Genomic DNA, 15,864 nt, shown 5'->3' with positions numbered 1-15,864 from the left:
GATTGTTAAAGGATAAGGCGTTTGTTTTAGGTAAAAATCATTTACGAAAGTGGTTCTCGAACATCAACGGTGTATTGCGATCGGTACCCCCTAACGTTGCATTTTAAAAAGTGCGTTTAAACGGCATAAAGAATACATTCGTCAAAATAAGTTCTGTAGCAACCCATTACAGATGTATATAGTGTCTTCAGGTACCAGAAGATGGCTGGATTACAGTGATATTGATAAACAGAGGACAAAGTGTGAACAATTTTACATGTTTGATCGCCGCTAGAACGTCACTCGCTAAACTTTGTTGCGTTTTACTCCGAAACTATTCTGTTTCTAGTAATATAAAATATTTCGGCGAATGGAGAGATGGTTTGGATATTCCGTAAGACTGGTCATTTAGGTAAATCGTGCATACGATGGAAAATACAAGGGGAGAAATATGCCTCACCTGAATATCCTTATCTGAATTCGCCATTTTTTCTCGAGCCTTGGCGGTCAAATACGCTCGGTCTGACGTAACAACGCGAGGACTGTCGTTTTGCCTAACCAGTGTGATTCAGGTGAGGCATATTTCTGCCCTTGTATTTTCCATCGAATGCACAATTTACTTAAATGACCAGTCTTACGGAATATCCAAACCATCTCTCCATTCGCCGAAATATTTTATATTACTAGAAACAGAATAGTTTCGGAGTAAAACGCAACAAAGTTTAGCGAGTGACGTTCTAGCGGCGATCAAACATGTAAAATTGTTCACACTTTGTCCTCTGTTTATCAATATCACTGTAATCCAGCCATCTTCTGGTACCTGAAGACACTATATACATCTGTAATGGGTTGCTACAGAACTTATTTTGACGAATGTATTCTTTATGCCGTTTAAACGCACTTTTTAAAATGCAACGTTAGGGGGTACCGATCGCAATACACCGTTGATGTTCGAGAACCACTTTCGTAAATGATTTTTACCTAAAACAAACGCCTTATCCTTTAACAATCAATTGTCATGAACATACACTCACCGGGGATCGAACTCACGATCTCGCGATCCGTACATCTTTGCTCTCCCTATTGAGCTAAGCGGGCGAGACTTTGAATTCAGTTGCCCTACGTACTAGTACGGCCTGGTTAATTCCAATAACCTTATATTAAACTGTTTATTATCAAAACACTTAAACAACTGCCGTGTACATGAATTTGATATTCTTTTATCATATATCTTGAATCCAAAAATTAAATGCTTAACAAGAAAAAGACTTTCACAAATTTGACTACTTATAATTAATCTTGAGCTTAGAAAGTGAAAGTTTTCGGCGTACTGAATGATATACAAGGATGATAAGTCGGCCATTTAAAGATTCGTGTATGAAATGATACGGAAAATATCACACTGACCCTGACCTTGGGTGAGGCTAAACGTGGAATCATCTTTAGGCTTATTAAATAAAAAATGATGTAAGATCTGGGCTGATGCACATAAATTCATTGTCCAAATTATATCAAATTACAAAGATATTACATTTTTCTAAAGATTTATATTGTAAAATTATAATTATTTATATGGCACAAAACCACAAAATATGTTTTCTTGGTAGGTGCAATTATTTCATAAGAGAAGTGAGCTAGACTAACAATTCTGCTCAAATGTGAGGAAATAAAAAGTAATGAACGGATAACAAACTGTAAAATCAAGGGATTTCCTATCGCCTTTATGCAGTCTACAGAAAAACGTGTAAACTATAATATTATATAGTAATCCACTTTTTCTTAAAGTTCACTTTTCTCCGTCAGCGGTTTATTTTCTTACAGATTAAGAGGTCCTTTATGCAAGAACTGCTTATCGCATACCATTCTTGTATCCAAGTCGTTCTGCATATGAATGCACACATCTGCAATGATCCCGATACCTATTTTCCATGAAATTGCGACCATAACTGGGTATGTTTAGGTAATACCTGCATAGAACACCTGCAACACGTTGATTGAATTGATGTAGTCGTTTCTGCCGTTCAAGTTTGTATTTTCTTGTGAACATGTTTTCCGATTATTTTGTCAACATAGATCAAGAAATGTATTTTCTTGTGAACATGTGTTCCGATAATTTCGCCAACATGTATCATTAAATGTTTAACACTGTCACTAGGCTATACCACATACGTGTGTTTTATCGTTTGTTTTACGGTAATGTGATTCGTGACACATACAGAACAGGCGATTTCGTTCCCCTGCATGGATCTGCTAAGCAATGGCACAAATCTGAAAATATAAAGCAAAGCGTTTGTGACTGTCATTTCACTTTAAGGACTTAAGTTTTAATGTTTTACGCCTTAAGTCACGTTCTAGCTTCCAGCTTTTTCTTGCATGAACAATTAATATGCCCATCATGGAATTTTACCTTCTTGTTAGAACTATTGTTGTTCCACTAGCTATACCTTGACAGTAGTAGCTTCCTCGACTTAAAATATCACAACAGCGAGAGCGTATGCAGTGGTCAAGAGGTAACAAGAAACTAGAGAAAATGAATTCGAAACTTGGGTCTCAAACTAAAATTACTAACATTCGGATATGAATGACATGTATAATTTTTTTTTGCCCTGTCACGCTAAAGAAAAAGTCAAGCTTTTGGATTTGTGATAGAATTCTGTCAAAAGTCAGTTTTCTTTACTGATTAACAAAAGTATTATTTCTTATAATTAGAAGGACGACGTACGTTGTCATGATTACACGTTTTAGTCTACTATAGTTTATTAGTAAAGTATTAATAAAATCTAAAAGAAGATCATTTGCAAACCAAGTAAAATAAAAGAAGACTTGGTTTGACTGGGCTTTTTTGCGAGAGACGATGAAATGTGAAACATCTATGCCCTCTGGTTCCGGTTAATACATGTATACAGAAACACCGCAGCTGAAGGACCGAAGTAATAAGAACAAAACTAGTAAGGTCAATGTAAAAAAAGAAGGTCTACGTACAGAAATGCAGTAGAAGAATAAAGAATTCAGACTTTCGGCGTTAAAGGACAAGTATTTGGTAAAAATCATTTACGAAAGTGGTTCTCGAACAGCAACGGTGTATTGCTCAATTCACTGAAAGCCGTACACACCAAAATGTCAGTATAATGTACGTCTATTGGGAAAACAATTGATGGTCTCTAACCTAAATACGATATCCAGACTTCCTTCAACGTTATTAGTAGCGAAATTGGAAATTATACAGGGTCACATGACATTTGATGGTATGTCAAAGTGATAAATCACATTTTATGTTTACATGACATAACAGGCAATATTGCTTTATAAAACGGACCAAGCTCTTTCTTCTTAAACTTTGCGCTAAAATGTTAACACCAAAATTGTCCTGTTTCTATTTAGTATGCAAATAAACGCATGAATTAAGGTACCTCCAGGATTATTGGGATTTACCGTTAGGCAAGGCTTCAAAGCGAACACTCGATGAAATTTTGTTTGGTTTAAATATATTTGAAAACAAACAATATATATCGTGCCTTTTGCAGCGAATATATTATGGATTACCCTTTAACTCAAACGACCTCTAAATGCAGTTTTGCTTAATGTTTTACAAATTTCTGAGGTGTCAAACTTACGGAATTTAAGGAAAGCCGGTTTCACAGACTTAATGATTATTTATGACAATATGTTCCGTTGTCTATCCATTGTCTTTATCTTTAAAGATAAAATGATCAGTTATTTCTCTCAAATAACTAGAAACATTTCTTGCATTATTTTTAGTGAAATAAATAAATAAATGCATAAATGATAAAAAAAATCATGTTGGAACGGTTTACAAATTTCTGTAACTGACTTGGGGTGCTTTGTTACTCATTCAAACAATCAGTCTACGGACTACCGGAAGACATAAGAAAACTGCTCCGTATTATGCAGATAACAAAGACGAATAACTATATACGGACGTTGCCGTCTCGAGGATTTTCATCCCCTATCATACTCATGAAAGATAAATATTAAACTTGTATTTTAGAACATTTCTAATTTAGATATTACGGATTGAGTATTCACATTTTCCGAATAAAATTCATCAGTTTTTTTTTTACTTTTCTGTTGTTCTAATGTCACTCCTGTTACCCCGGTCAGGGTATATGATATATTCCGATCGAGATAATACAATTCGATAGGGAGATGTACTTCACCTGTTAAAATCTTTTTACGACAAAAATACATGTCTAGAGACACCATTTACTGGTAGTAAGCGATAGGCACGAGCAACAAGACCAGACAGTTTATGTTATACGGATGTCATATTTTCTTATTACAGTATAAATGATATAAACCTATTTAAATAACAAGCGTAATGCTGAAAATGGAGCATATCATGTGCCTCAAGTGAGAGCATAGCATTAAATATGGCAACATTTTCAATGTTCACTATGTTACTGCATTAACTTTTAAATAAAACAGATGAAAGGGAAACAATCAAAAGAAATATTTATGAATCAACATTTAATGTAACGAATATTACTTCAATAGGACACCCATTCCTATGATTGTCAATCTCTATATCAAGCTAAAGGAATATTTAGAGAAAGTAAACAACATCCTTCACTATTGGCACGAAACAAAGATATGAATGATACGCCCATCGCTATATATGTATGGTACAAAGGTATGCATGATACGCCCATCGCTATATGTATGGTACAAAGGTATGCATGATACGCCCATCGCTATATGTATGGTACAAAGGTATGCATGATACGCCCATCGCTATATGTATGGTACAAAGGTATGCATGATACGCCCATCGCTATATGTATGGCACAAAGGTATGCATGATACGCCCATCGCTATATGTATGGCACAAAGGTATGCATGATACGCCCATCGCTATATGTATGGTACAAAGGTATGCATGATACGCCCATCGCTATATGTATGGTACAAAGGTATGCATGATACGCCCATCGCTATATGTATGGCACAAAGGTATGCATGATACGTCCATCGATATATGTATGGTACAAAGGTATTCAAATTCTCTATTAAAGTAACGCGTTCTAAAACAGCCATGATCATACTTCTTTGACGATGTTTTTTTTTCTTTTCAGACAAATATTCAAAATTACTCTGGTCACGCAAATTTAGCTATATTCAAATGGGTATAAATAGCACGAAATACTCACAAGAGCCGCACATGGGGCACATGCGGTTAATACAGTCCGAGTCCATAATCTGGTTCAGCATTAAATCCACAAATAACACACTAAGTACTTTTATATCAAACGTATGCTACACACTTTAATTGTACTATCCCCTATACCGTACAACGTCGGCTTATTTGATATACGAACCGCTTAAGACATTTTTCAACCATAAAAAACTGGAAAGCACGAGACAGAAAATTGAACCAATCAGCCGCCTATAGGAACAGATTAATTGCTGTAAACTCACCAAAATTGGTTCCCACACTGTCAGTCAAATTTGTCTCATTTACATATCAAGAATGATTTTAAGTGCGAAAATCATCTCGTTAATTTATTAGGGAGATTAATATCACTTTTTCAATTTCCCTTTAAATAGTTTAGTAGATTTAATATCTTGCTTTCCTCTGATTGCCTTGTAAGCCATGTATCATACATGACTATGTTAAATTTGAAATAAATAAATAATTTATATATTTTGCTCATTGTGTTACCAATACAATTTTTTTTCTCATACAAAGTACCACGCAAATAAATATACAATATTTTCAAACATGCTCAAAATCTGTTATAAACTGCCTTCCGTATCCTGACAAATTCCTATTATGAAAGGAAGTGTTTTAACAATGGAAAAATACTAAAGTTATCTTTACTGTTTCCACAAAATATCCATCCGAGCAGAGATAAAATTTATTTCTCGCATTCAATGTTTTCAATAGAATAATTAAAACAATTTGCTTTTCTTTTAAGCACAATTTTATCATTTTTCTTATGAATTTTGGTGGAAATCTACTACATGTTTTTGTACTTACTTATTGTCACAATAACATCCTAGTAAGTTGGATTAATTTAGAACTTTTCGTGCTTATTTTTTGCTTTTCTGTAAAAGTTAAGGTGACTCTCACACAGTGCTGTTAAATACTCCATTCTCCGTCGTTTTCAGAAATGGTCAAATAGCCTTACTAATAATTTTGCCCGATTTTTATTCAAATCTGAATGATTTTTCAAAGTCTAAAGCAATGATGTTATACGGAAATTACGCCAGTGTCCGACCGCAGATTCGGGGTGGCGATGGCATTGGGTCTATGTCATAAAAGCTTGATGACACTTGAGTTAGTGGTCTGTTGTTCAGCATAAATCGTGAGAAAATAGTTCTCAAGCTATCATACAAGTAAACGCTTCAGCACTGTCTGACATCATGACCTTCGATATATAGTCACTGAGGTAAGACTCAGTGCGTTTGATTTCTACATTCAGACATATAGATCACGATGTTCTTTCACAATATGACATTAATTTCAAAATATCATGTTTTTAACCGAAACATGAATCGTTTTAGATATTAAAGTTATTGTGTAATAACCAAGTCAAACTTAACAATGGAAGCGGAAAAATAGGTATTACAAATCAAACATTAAAGCCGAAAACATCAAAATACACAGAATTACGTAGTTACAAGATAATTTTGCTTTTACGTTTGCGCGGTAACTGAGTCTCTGTGGTATCATTCATTACTTTGACATTATTAATCAAAGCACTGAAAGTACTGGAGGATCGATTGTCTCTGAACAACATAGATTGTACACATTATGTTTAAATATCAGGGGAACCTTTTCTAGTGTACAAATGCACACAAAGTTTGACATTGAACCATATATGTGAACTTTACTTTTGGTGAAGGAACGCATGCGCTTGCCTTTTACATTCAGTAATTATATATCACCATCCTATGACATATCACAGCAGTATCTTGAATAGTAATCAAGAAGTAGATTTTAACAAAACTGAACTGAAAATTCAAAGCTCGCACAGCAGGTATTAAGTTAAACGTAACCTTTGTGAAATCAATTCAATATGTATTTATTATCTGTAAACAATATCATTGTTGAATATAAAAATACAAACATTTAAAAGCATTTTTATTGTATAGCTTTTGACTTTGGTATATTAGGGGTGGGGGTAATACTATAATTTTTACATTTCCTTTTAAGTCACTTTTTATGCAGAGGAGGTATGTTTTTGTCCAGTCTACAATTTGTTTATACCCAGAAGTAAAATACTCTCCACTGGGACTTGACCCAAGACCTCTTCCTACATGGTGTAAGAAGCATTCTTACATTGAAATATGGATAGGATTTAGCAAAAAATGTAAAACTTGAAAATACAATATCAGAAGAATTCAAAACAAATGTATACACATTATATTGAAAAAGTGAAAATGTATAGTTATGCCTACATGTACTCCATCTAGTTTATTTCAAGAAATTAAAAATCATGAGATTACTCCAAATTTAAATTCTTCAACCAAATGCAAGTTTATGAAATTACCTTTTCAATCATTTTGAAATAGGATGAGAAAATCATTTCTTCGTAAATACTTTTAGGTCTTCTGTGCAGCATTTTTTAAACCTTCAGTTCTTTTGTAAAACTAGAAATACTTCAGTCACACTGGTTAAAATCACTAAAACTGAGCTAAAAGAACATACTAATTAAACACTCTGTCAGTTTTTGGCAATTAGGAACAGAAAGCAAAAGCACTTAACTGCAGTGTCACCTGCAAATTCATAGATGAATATTCATGCCAAGTTACATCAAAATCCAAACATGCATGAAGAAGAACTTCAATTTTAAATCTGACCCCCAACTGTGACCTTGACCTCTGAGATAGGAACGTGGGGTTTATGCATGTCACATCTTCTCACTTAGGTATAAACATTCTTGCTAAATATAAACAAGATGCATGTAAAAATTATGATTGGACAAATTCGGACGGAAGTCCAGCTAGTAGTCCGGACGCACAGACGCACACACACTGTCACACCAACACGCCAAAATGACGACTAAGTCCAGCTAGTAGTCCGGACGCACAGACGCACACACACAGTCACACCAACACGCCAAAATGACGACTAAGTCCAGCTAGTAGTCCGGACGCACAGACGCATACACACTGTCACACCAACATGCCAAAATGACGGCTAAGTCCAGCTAGTAGTCCGGACGCACAGACGCACACACACTGTCACACCAACACGCCAAAATGACGGCTAAGTCCAGCTAGTAGTCCGGACGCACAGACGCACACACACAGTCACACCAACACGCCAAAATGACGACTAAGTCCAGCTAGTAGTCCGGACGCACAGACGCACACACACTGTCACACCAACACGCCAAAATAACGACTAAGTCCAGCTAGTAGCCCATCGCAAGCAAGCTCAACAACAACTCATTTCTGTTGTTCAAAAGCTTATTGTTTCTTTTATATTTTTGCTTAATCTGGAATTTACACTTCATCAGTCACTAAAACAGTTTACTAAGGAACCAATGCTTTTCTAAAATCTTGTTTCAAATCAAAATTTTGTTTGCACATAAATATCTTTAGTAAATAGCAGGTATCAGTAAGTTTATTCATCAAGAGAGCTGCGTCATGAGAAAACCAACATAGTGGCTTTCCGACCAGCATGAATCCTGACCACAGTGCAGGGAATACCTTAGCCTGGAAAATTATTTTTTGTTTGTTTGTTTTGGGTTTAACGCCGTTTTTCAACAGTATTTCAGTCATGTAACGGCGGGCAGTTAACCTAACCAGTGTTCCTGAATTATGTACCGGTACAAACCTGTTCTCCGAATGTAACTGCCAGCTTCCCCACATGAATTATCAGAGGTGGAAGACTAATAATTTCAGACACAATGTCGTTTATCAAAAAGTCACGGAGAACATACGCCCCGCCCGAGGATCGAACTCGCGACCCAGCGGTCCGTAGACTAACGCTCTTACCTACTGAGCTAAGCGGGCGGGCACACCTGGAAAAATTAGGTAGAAGTGACTTCTCCCTCCTGGTGAAATAGGGAGAAGTTTTGAAAAATTGGGAGAAGTTTGGCAGACGTGAGACAGGACATTGCTTACATGCTTTGTTTGTTTTGGGTTTAACGCCATTTTTAACAGTATTTCAGTCATGTAACGGCGGGCAGTTGACCTTTAGAACCAGTGTTCCTGGAAACTATACCAGTACAAACCTGTTCTCCGCAAGTAACTGCCAACTTCCCCACATGAATCAGAGGTGGAGGACTAATAATTTCAGACACAATGTCGTTTATCAAATAGTCACAGAGAACATGCGCCCCGCCCGAGGATCGAACTCACGGCCCCGCGATCCGTAGACTGACGCTTTACCTACTGAGCTAAGCGGGTGGACTGCAGTTACTTGCAGAGAACAGGTTTGTACTGGTACGAAATCCAGGAACACTGGTTCGGTTAACTGCCCGCCGTTACATGACTGAAATACTGTTGAAAAACAATCAAACAAACAATCACGCCACGCGCCGACTGACCGGTAAAGCTAATTAGGTTTGTAATTCGAAAGTTAATTATCGCTGTTTACGAAGTTTTCGGGCTCTCTGATCTCCGATTCGGTCAACTTTAATTATTACTCTTACATTCTTTAATCAATAATACAATATACAATACAAAGATTTTATTAGCATTAAACATGTTATAGTGTTTATAGCCACAATATGTTATATATATATATATATAGCCACATATGTTGGTGAGAGTTAATACAGAGGCATCGATAGATCATTTTAACATTCACAGTGATGCACATCCCTAAACATGTATGAATTGTATTTTCACCAACATTCAAGTTACAGTGTTTTTCTTTTTTCTCCAGCAAAGTATATGTATTTTGCTAAATGTAACTGAACCAACTTTTGTTCTGAAGACATCAAAATATCAAATTTATTCATAGTTGGCCAGTGACAAAAATATGGCCGAAGAAACTTTCTCCTAAGGTCTCTATAAAAAGGACACACCAGCAAAAAATGATACTCTGTTTCAACTACATTCATCGAGCAACAACGGCATTTGCGCTCAGACTGTGGTATATTATAATATCTTCCAGTTTCTATTGATAATTCATGTGAAGAAACTCTAAACTTTGAAAGTGCTATTCTAAATTTAGGTATAGCTATATTGTCCAAGTAACTTTCAAAATTAAAGTCATGTTTAAATACACTGTATGTTTTCAGTTTACTGGAGTTATTTATACTAGCATACCATTGTTGATGATACATATCAAATATTCTCTGTCTTATCATGAGAAAATTTATACCCTCATGTACATTGCTGTCCCAAACATTGCTGAACCCATGTTCCTGCAATAGTTGTTTTATCTGAAAGGCCCAGTTTCTACCATTATAAGATCTTGACGCATTTGCATCTAACCTTAACATTTCATAGGTTTTATATATTAAACTATCATGTGGTGACTTTAGAATTTTGAGCCAGTACTTGATCATTCTAACCTTACGGATAATAACAAGCGGTACCCTACCTAATTCACCATACAAAGCCGCGGTATTTGTTGAACGCTTCACTAATAAGATTCTTCTTAGAAATTTAGTGTGAACAAGTTCCAAGTCTGTGCATGGGTATGAACCAATCAGTTCACCTCCAAAATGTAGAATAGAAGACACTAATGCATCAAAAAGCTTACATTTTTGTGAATTTGGTAATTCAATTGATTTGAATATTTGGAATAAACCATTTAATGCATATGATGCATGTTTAGCTATGTCTTTCTGACTCCTATACCAGTTACCATTTCTATACAGGCTAACACCCAGATACTTGAAACTGTTTACTACCTCCAAGCTAGAACCATATAAATAAAAGTCATGATGTGTTAATCTCCCCTTCTCAAATATCATGATTTTAGTTTTTGCTGTATTAATTCTAAGGCCCCAGGCATTGCAATAATTTTCAATATCATTCAACAACTTTTGCAGACTGTCTGGAGACCTAGCAAATACTGCCTGATCGTCAGCATAGAGTAGAAGGAATAACTTCATTTCCTCTATAGTAAATATATCATTTAAATCCGAGTTTATATTATTCATTAGATCATTCACAAAAAACATAAAAAGTAATGGAGATGACGGGTCGCCTTGTTTCAAACCGACATGTGACTCAAAGAAATCTGACTGCCAATGATTATATTGCACACATGATTTTACAGTTGAATACATTGCCTTTAAGGCTTTAACCATTTTGCAGTGAACATTTTCTGCAAGCAATTTATACATCAGCAGACTTCTGTCCACTTTATCGAAACAACGTTCATAATCAATGAAACAGCAATATAACTTGCCACCTGAATCCAACACCTTGTTTATAACAGAATGCAAAATAAAAATACAATCCATAATTGATTTCCCCTTTTGGAATCCAAACTGGTTTTTACATAACTTGTCATACTTAATTGACCATTTGGTGGTTTGAAATTTTCTTGTTTCATGGATAATTATTAATGTATTTATTGGTATTGTGTACATTTTGTGTCATTTCTAATGTCTTTAACAGTTGTTTTATCTATGTAGAAGGATTACAAAACAAGGAAGTAAAAGAGTGATTTAAACAGAAAATAAATGTGGTCTAAATTCAACCACATTATATTTTACTTCCTGTATGTTATATTAGGTCAAACTACATTTTGTCTCTCGGTGTAGTGTTTAAAGTTTTTAAGTGGAAACTATTTTTAAATAAAGACATATGTTTTCTTCATTTTAAATCATCTTTAATTAAATCATCTTTAGTTAAATCAGAGGTTTTTACTGGGTTTAAAACCTGTGGATTTTAAATTGTCCGGCATTGACCAGTCCTGACCAAGGGTCAAAAGGTCAAATGAGGTTATACTGTCTTCGCACAAACAATTACTTTACTACTTTCTTGTCGAACGATCTGATGAATAGTGCCTTTAATGGCTATTTTTGTACCCTTTTTTTAAAAAAAATATTCGTTTAAAACTTGCGTGATCTTTTATTCATTTTAGTCCCAAGATTGCATATAATTACTTTTAGAATAATTTCACTGTGTATTATAATATTGCCATATCCGGTCAGTGTTGTTTAAGCTGGGCCATAAAAAATGTGTTACCCCACTTACTATAAGTTATAAGTATTTATGAATTATTGGTTTTGCAATATATGTATATCACTTTCTTCTGTCTTTATATCGTCTTTTAAGTAAGTCTTTTTGCACTCTGCGGAAAAAACTGACGTTTGTGGTCATGTTTGAAGATTTACAGCCGTAAAATGGAGAATAACAGAGACCTGAATAATACCAGTCAGCCGGAAATATCGAAAACTTTACTTTGTGAAAATTTCATAATAGTCCGTTGAAAATCGGTAGGTGGTGCATATTTGAAATACAGACTTAGCTAAGCAATTACTTATTTTTCGTACATGTATAGTCCGGAGAGTAAATGTATGTGTTAAATGTATAATATGTGACGCTTTCTAAATATGTTAGATAACATATTCATATTCTTAAATATTACTTTTCTTTGACAATTAATAAAGTATTATACATATTCGACTTCTTCCGCTTTTCACTTTAATATCAATTAAAACTCCATTCAGGTACATCATTTGCCTTTAAATGCATCAGATAAAGTTACAAGCTATTAGTTATCAATTTTCCACCGTGTTAATACAACAACAACGCCAACAATTAGTACGGAAATCGACGAATGTGTTACGTAGCGCTGATATTGGTTTTATTGACTTTAATAATAGGTAAAGCTGTCCAGATGTTACTAAATGTTGATAATGCGTATTACACCACTGCCTTCGACTTTGAAAACCCATCCAGATTATTTTCTGAAGAACACATTCTGCAGCAATTACTATCTACGCTTCTTGACAATTTCTGGAAACGATGGAGAAAAGAGTTTCTAACAGCACTGCATGAAACTCAATTTAAATTTCACTGATAAATTTCAGAATTTCACTGCAAAGCAAGAAGTAAAAACGGAAAAATCTAAATTAATCTAAGTTTCAAGGATGTCTGTGTGATAATGAAGAGTAAGTACAAGGTAATAGATTTCCATCAATGTAAAACATGCAACCCCAAATGCTCTTAAAAAACGAAAAAAAAGAAAAAAGAAAAAAAAAACAACAAAGAAATAATATATTAACCGATCGCTTGTAGAAATTAAAAACGTAAATTTAAAAACGTGTAACTTGTGAAGGATATGATCAAAATGTTCGTTAAAACGCTCGTTTTATGCATCAAAGAATTGTCTACATCAGCCCCTCTTTATGTAAATATCTTTCATTATATATTAACCTGCGGATGTGTTCTAATTCTACTGATAAAGGTGTGCTTAAACATTTTTACGTCTGCTATGCCGCTTTCCTGCAAAACAGCTGATATATACAGCGAATTCTTCCAATGAATTCTCTTGCTGTACAACATACAAAACACTTTCGACTTTCAGGGAAAAAAGACGAGAGGGATTCATGACAAAAAGAAGAACAAGGAAATCCGTATTTCGTATGAGTACTGATGTTTTCAATATATAAATGAATAAGGATGATCTGAACAGTTAAAGACTGAGACTGAATTAAGAAATGTATTCTTTGAAGGAACTCGCAAGGTCACGTTATTATCCGCATTGTGTTTAATTGTTCCGGAAATCCAACTGACAATATAAACTTGCTGAACGGTATCCAATATCAAGAGTAGGACCTTTTCTTGTACGTGACGAATGTAAAGTTGCTGGATAATTCAATTTCGGTATTGGATCCGTACTGACACTCGGTACTTTCCGCACAGTAACATATTTTACGTAAGAGAATTCGGCATTCTGCTGATGGTTGCTCGTATAAACTACGTAAGCAGCCGAATAATAACGAAATAGCATTCGGAGAATACGGAATCGAACGACAATTGCCGAATGTCATCACGTGTCTATTACCTTAGCTACTACTTGTTAGAGAAGTACTCTGCAACAAGATACACTCATTTTGCCATTTTATTTTAGGGTGACGTTTCTTAAACTATCATGGTGCAATGAATGCTTGTCTTATTATAACTACTACTAATGTTATTTTTTATTTCATTTTTATGATATAGTGTGTGTTCAGTTGTCAGTATTTGACAGCAGTTGAGTTCGACAGCAAAAATAACAACAAATGCTTTCATTTTGTCGGTGAGGTTATAATATAGGGATAACGCATGTTTTTCCTGTTATAACATCTGCCGAGAGATTGTAATTGCCTAACCCGATAAATCTTTGAAAACTGACAAATCTCTTGTTACCAGCGTTTCCAGAAAATAAATTCTACAAGAGAAAACATTTCAAATTTCGTGAAATATGTTATATGAAATAATGTAAGAATAAAAGTAATGTCGATGAAATAACATTTTATAGAATTTTGAAAAAATGGTCTGAAGTTACTTCGAACCTGTAGTAACGTGTGCTAAAGTCTGAAAAACTTTCTACTTCACCCACGCCATGAGAAAACCAAATAGTAGCTTTGCATTTGGTCATGATCCATCTGTTCGCTTACGTTTTTTCTAATTGCAAAATGTTTTGAAAGCGAACATCATTGATCTTGACCATGCTGGTCGCAAAACTACTATGTTTGTTTTCTCATGGCGCGGCTCATTTTTAGAATGTGAATATTGGATAAACAAACGAAAATACCCGAAATTATTGGAGTAAATTTATATGTGCCAGTCAATATCAACTGTAATTATGAAGATACTTTAATCTTATTCATTTTCTTTGTTTGCTGCCGTGTATAAGATTAATATTAAGATGTTTTTATTTAAAACACTCAGTGTGTACACTTCGTATTTGACGGCCATGTCTAAAAGATAATTGACCAGGTCCGATCTCTTATGCCAAAGAAATATACTTATATTATACATGTTCATATAGGTATGAGTCCTGGCTATCGAATGAGACTAAGTTTGAGTATCTGACTTACCCGAGGGCCAAGGCAGGCTATTTAAGGTCACCGGAAAGTGTTTAAAGGATTGACCATGTTTGGAAGGCTTTAAACTCGGTTAGAACCCCTATGACCATGATATATACATGTATCAAACATGGTCGTGCAGGTATGTAGGGTCGAATAAGAGCTGCGCACCGTATTGTCTTCTACCTTCGTATTTTGACCATGGCTAAGAGATTTTCGACCGGATTCGAGCTTTTGTGTCAAAGAAATATACATATATCCTACATGGTTGTATAGGTGTATGTCCTGGCTGTCGATTGAGACCACGTTTTAGTACCTAGGATAGCCCTAGAGGTCAGACGTGTCATATATGGCTACAAGTATGCCTCCAACATAGAAAATAATGCTTTTTATCATGTCTGGAAGGCTTTAGACCCAGTTGAATCCTGTTTAGCCAAAACGTGTACACGTTTTATGCATCGTCGACTAAGTGTGGGTCCTGACTACAAAGTAACACGATGTTCGAGTACCGTAGTTGGCCATGGTTATCAGAAGAGGTAATACATGGAACTATAGAATCTCAGTAGATATTGACACTACGTAAGATTTTGACTTTTATTCGAGTTTCTACATCCCGGGTACCAACCTGAACCATATACGGATATGTTGGTAGATGTTGAAGCATAATTTTAATACGAAAGTAATATGCCCATGTTTTTAGATATGTTGTTTTTAACTTTTTTAAATGTTGGAATTATAATCTCGGTCCGAATTTCACAGGAGTGTTTCTTTTCCATTTTGGATTTTTTTTTCTCTCAATGGGGGAACTAAAGCGTCGTTCCAACATTCTTGTATTCAACTCCCGCCGGATACGGAAACTTTTCAAAGGTTGCACTATCTGTTTTACTTGCGACGTTCCATGTGGGTGTCAAAATAAAAAAATAATAAA

Source organism: Mercenaria mercenaria, chromosome 16 (genome assembly GCF_021730395.1).
Source record: "Mercenaria mercenaria strain notata chromosome 16, MADL_Memer_1, whole genome shotgun sequence".
In the NCBI taxonomy this organism is placed as follows: Eukaryota; Metazoa; Mollusca; class Bivalvia; order Venerida; family Veneridae; genus Mercenaria; species Mercenaria mercenaria.
The sequence above is the reverse complement of the archived record's forward strand: the minus strand, read 5'-3'. Positions refer to the sequence as shown.